The sequence below is a fragment of the Pinus tabuliformis genome, chromosome X (genome assembly GCF_031772625.1).
Source record: "Pinus tabuliformis cultivar Carrire ecotype Pingquan chromosome X, CPIR1, whole genome shotgun sequence".
Taxonomy (NCBI): Eukaryota; Viridiplantae; Streptophyta; class Pinopsida; order Pinales; family Pinaceae; genus Pinus; species Pinus tabuliformis.
The window spans coordinates 230,540,695-230,546,210 of NC_142308.1; the positions used below are offsets into that span (position 1 = coordinate 230,540,695).

General features: G+C 36.8%; 1 long non-coding RNA gene across 1 annotated transcript; it reads left to right on the forward strand.

Annotated features, from left to right (window-relative positions):
- The first annotated feature begins 887 nt into the window (after window positions 1-887).
- On the forward strand, window positions 888-2,026 carry LOC149139201 (uncharacterized). Its single transcript, XR_016264526.1, has 2 exons — window positions 888-1,619; window positions 1,709-2,026. It is a non-coding gene; the product is annotated as an uncharacterized LOC149139201 (long non-coding RNA).
- Window positions 2,027-5,516: the final 3,490 nt, after the last annotated feature.

Below are 5,516 nucleotides of genomic sequence, written 5' to 3' on the forward strand. Positions count from 1 at the left end.
TTTGGCTTCTCTCCTTGGAGCTTGATGAATGTTTTAGACACACTGTGTGTTTACATTGCCATTTGCAAACATGAGGGATTGTCTTTCAAGTACCCAGGGAACAATATTTCATGGGAATAATTTATGGATGCATCTTGATCAAAATTGATTGCAGAACAAGAAATTTGGGCTGCCACAGATCCTTATCAAAAGAACTAGGCCTTTGATTATGCTAATGGAGACGTGTATAAATGGAAACGCCGCTGGAGAATAATTGCACAAAAATTTGATCTAGAACCATTACCATATGAGGGTAATGGGTTCAATCTACATGAGGCAATGAAAGACAAAGGCCCGGTCTGGGATGCAATTTTTAATGAAATTAAGCTCTTGGATTGAGCACTTGGGAAAGAAGTTGCTCAGAGACGATGTCCCGGTATGGGATGCAATTTTTAATGAAAATAAGCTCTTGGATTGAGCACTTGGGAAAGAAGTTGTGCAAGCTTCTATTTTGAGTAGATTGTTTGCTTGTATTACATTTAACATTAAGATTTCTTTTGGCTATAGTTAAATCACTTAACATATCACATTTTTTTTCATCTATACTCTTCTTCCATATGGACTACCAACTTACAACATTTCCTTTACAACATATAATACAAATGCTAATATATTCACCTACCACCATCAAACTTTATCATCTTGGTAAAAAAATTCTACTATATACATTATCAACGCACACCAAAGATGCGTCTTTCTCCTCCACTTCTTTTCCATTTTCGTGGATCCCACCCTTCTCATTTTTCGTGCAGCACCTACCACCTTTAACTTTACGTTTACGTCACCGGCCCTATTTCCTTTTTCATCCACCGTATCCTTCTCCTTTTCGTCAACGGCAAATGGCTCCATTGGTTTTCCGTTCACCACACCCGCCCATAAATCATGCACACCCTCAGCCTGCTCTCAGAAACGATCAGAGTTCCTGATCCAAGCCCAGGCCTACTCGCCCTCTTTCTCAGACCAGGCGATCAAGATGATCGCCCACCCCTCGCTCCATATTTTCCCCTGCTCCCCCCCTCCCCCAATCTTCATAATTGTCTATATGGGGAGGAAGCGTGTGCGTCTGCGCCTCCATTTTCAGGTTATTTCCCATGGAATTCTTGAAGAGTCAATTTCTTCAATTGCAATCCAAATCATACGACGTGTTTCTGAGCTTCAAAGGACCAGCGATGTGAGAAAAGGGTTTGTGGATCATCTCTACCACGCCCATACCAGCTGGGGTTTGCTGGTATTCCTTGACACCCACGAAATCAACAGGGGAGAGGACATCTCTGCAAGATTACGCCACGCAATTGAGGTGAGTCCCATCCTGATTCCAAACGCAATCGGCCTGGTGCCTCAAAGAAGCCTCTTTTATGGCGCGGCAAATATTACTTCAAGGGAAGGAGGAGGAGTCCGCGAGTGGCATTTCTCTATTCCACAATCTGACTCCTGATCCAGTTCGATACCTGCGGATCGAAACAATCTGGTAGCCCAATGGGAGATAAAGCGCAAAAGAAATCGCTGGATTGGAAGGTTGCCCTCCTCCAACCCTGCAGCCTATCTGGGTGGTTGCTCCAACAAGACAGAAAAATATATAGGTGGGTAAACACAGTCTCCCCTGCTCTGCTGTGTTCTATTTGGTTATTCATATACATGTGTTTTCTTGATATCTAAATTGTATGCTCAGCGGAGACGAAGCAGCCGTGGTGAAGCTTGTGTTTTAAAGACGGACTACTGGCCTTCAATTTTATACTAGTGATCCACCATGGTTGTGCCAATCTTGAAGGAAGGATCTTCGTCTAAGCAAATACCATCACCGAGAGGCGATGCGTTTCTGTAGATCCAAATAAAGCCAAAATGTATTTGTAAATTTTCCCATTATTGTTCTCACTATCCAAAGCAATTGAAAAAAAAAAATACAAATTTTTCCAGGTCTTAGGTTGTGGTCCAACCGCTGTGTACTGTGAAAGCAATTTTATCTAAAAAATTAATTATCTTGATTTTAGGTTGTGGTCCAACACATAGAGCTATGTGGTGTAATGCTTTGGTCCTTCTAAATCTATTAAACTGTGATCCAAGGGCTGTTCTGTGATAGTTTAGGCCTCACTAGTTTAGGGCCATTACTGGGAAAACTATATATATAATAGTTTGATCCCTACAAATCCTAAGACCTATATACTTACTCTTCATTAATAAAAATTGTCTTATTTTTTTTTTAATCAATGCATATTTATTATCTATTTACCTTCTCGTTGGGTAGATGTTTTTGTATACCAATATCATACTCTTTTTTGAGCCAGGCACATTTATCTAGATTATTTCGTTTTTTTTTTTTTTTCTTATATGATATTTTTTTTTATAAATATAATAATAATTATTTTCCTGATAAATCTAGTTTGGGATTTGCATCAGCCATGTTAAAAAGTGATTTAGCAGTTTCATAAAGGAAAAAAACAACTTGATATCAAATTAAATTTATTTATTTTAAATTAAAATTAATTTTTTTATTTTATTTTTAAATTTATTAAAAACCTCATATATATTAAATAAAAATAAAATTATTTTTAAATTAAATAAAATTTTAAATTGAAATAAAATTTATTTTACTAAAGGGAAGAAACAGGAATTTTAAATAATATATAATATATATCTCGATTTTAATAACTTGTTTCAATTTATCATTATTTTAGAGGATATTGAAAAAGATTTTGAAATGCCAGGGAAAATTAATGAAATGTGTTTTATTATAAAATAAGAGGAAAATTATTGAATTCATTTTTATTTTTATGGATTTAGCTTTCAAGACACAATAGAAGGTATAAATAAATTCATTTTGTTAAAACTTGTTGTTTTATTAGTGAATTCTCAATGCTTGAAAATTGAATATTTTGTAAGGATCTCTTCTTTTTGCTAGGGAACTAGTCATCCTCATGTTTCAACAAGTTATTTCTGAACAACGAAGAATCAATAGCATTCTAATTTAAACAATGCTCACAAGGACCTATTTATTTTCATCGAATGAACTATCACATGCATTTGGTTATAGAACTAGGGCATGCCATAGAACTAGAGTTTAAGATCTTTATTTGTTTCCATGAATCAAATGGATTCGTGTACTACAAGGGTTTTATGGGCCTTGGAATCTCTATTGTCATATGGAATAAATTGAACATAACTCCAAAAAATAATCTAAAAGGTCATGTTTCTATATTTTTTGCAAGAGGGGGCACAATATGCATAGTATTGTTTGCATTCCCTATAGTCATAGTATTGTTTGCATTCCCCATAGTCTGATATTCAAACGTGATTAAGCACAAAAAACTTACAAAACTTACAAACAATGCAAATAACAAATAATCACAAAACTTGTTCTTGCATTGTAGTGTGGGCAACAACAAGCTTTGCTCATCTAGTTAGAGGTATGTCGGGTTGCAGCGTCTCCAAAATTCAACTTTGTCAAGGTGCAGGGGTGTCAAGTAGGTTAGACCTTTAAAGAGGGGATTTCATAAATGAGGATACATCGGAAGTTGAAGCTTCAAGTTTTAATTCGGCTGGCGGGTGGTAGGAAAAACATCTTATCGTACTTGTGGTGAGGCAAACGAAGCCTATGATAGATACAGAGAAGGTTTGGGAGACAAAGACAGAGAGGAATGCGACCCATGGCGAGTCAATGAGGCTCGACTGAAGGGTGTTGCCGACGGCGAGAGGGTGTAAAAACTGAAGGGTAAATTTTTGACTTGTTAGACTATGCCATTCGTTACCTTTTCATTGACACTATCCTTCTCCCTTTCTATCGACAATAATGAGCTCCTTTGATTTTCTGTCCACAACTGCCCATAAATCATGCTCACCCTTGTTAGGCTCCTATAATAATAGGATTTTGAATTGGCTATGGTTAGTCTTGTAATATTGTACATACTTTTGCTTTCTGCAAAATGTATTCCATATTAAAAATTAAAAAATGTGAGGAGGGTATGTCCTAAAAGAATTATCAAAGGAAAAAAAAAAAGAAAAAAGATCAAAAAGGTAAAAAAGATATGAACCCCAAAATGAAATAAAAATATGAAAGTGTGCAAATTCAAATGCCACTACTTTTTACTTTACTATGCAAAATAAGATTGTGTGCAGCTTGTTAGAAATGCCACAATCCATGATGGTCAAATAGCTTAATCTTGACCCATTCATGCTTTAAATTTCATGTTGATAAATACAGAATAAAGATCTAGCCAAACTATTTAACCTTGGTACATCAATAGTTAGGTAGAGAATAAAAATGAACTCATGAGTTTAATTTGAGCCATTGGAAGTTATAAGGTTAGAATTAGATAGTTTGCTTACCAAAAGAAAAGGAAATAAAAGGGTCAACAAGCTTAAATGCACCCAGTAAAATGAAGAGAAAATTTTAGGGTAAATAAAGGGTAGGTAGAAGAAATGTGGCAAATGCACAAGGTTGCTGAGTCAAAAGCACATTTATCAGGTTTAATCCTATGTTTCATGTGAAGGAGGATTTACGAGAAAGAAAGGATATCCACCAAGCTTGTTTAACTAATTTTTCTTCATTTCACTACACCCCCACATGCCTATTTGCTAATTTCCCCACTATCCCTTCATCACTTATAAATACCCTTTTCCTCTCATTTTGATTTTTAGCCCTTGGTTTCACACATTCCCCTAGAAATTACCCCTCAAAAATCATCCCCCCTTCTTAAAATCCCTTTCCCTAGTGTGAAACCCATTCCCCATTACAAATATCACTTCTCCCCTTGTTAATTTCCCTTCTTTCCCCTCAAAAACCCATAAAAGCCCTTTATCCTAAGTTTTTTATCCACCGCTTTATGTAATTAACATCCCCCACTTTGTATTTCCTGACAACCCTTTTTAACCAACCAACCCTTAGTGCAGTTAAAAAACCCCTGCCACATAAACCATGGTCCCACCTTTATTAGCCCACTGCTTATATTAAACCACAACATTATTTACTAATTAATTACAATTTGTTGTAATTAAATCCCAGGCCTCGCCAAATCACTTTCTTGATTCTCCTACCCCCAAATTCGACGATGTACAACCATATCGTGTAGATTCATTATCCGATAGATAACAGCCTGAGAGCACGCGAGATTCACGGTTTTTCCTAGGAACTGTTCTACTACGTGGCAGCACTAGGGTAGGTCGCGTGCTCACGAAAAATACTTCCTGCCCTCCAAAAGCGGTGCGATGGCGCACAAAGCCACCTCCCCGCCCAAACCAACAATTGCCAACTTTTCATTGATTATTTCCATGCCAAAATGTGACTGTTACCCGTTAAAAGGCCGAAAAAACCCCAAATCACTCTTTTCTCTCGTTTTTCACTACAAACTGTTACTTAGCCATTTGTGACACCTTGAACCTCTGTGACCAATTTCACCACCTTTTGCTGCCTGAAGATGCTCCGAATACCCAATTGAAGCAGCCAGTTGACAGTTGAAGCCTCAATACCTTCTGCAGTCACCACT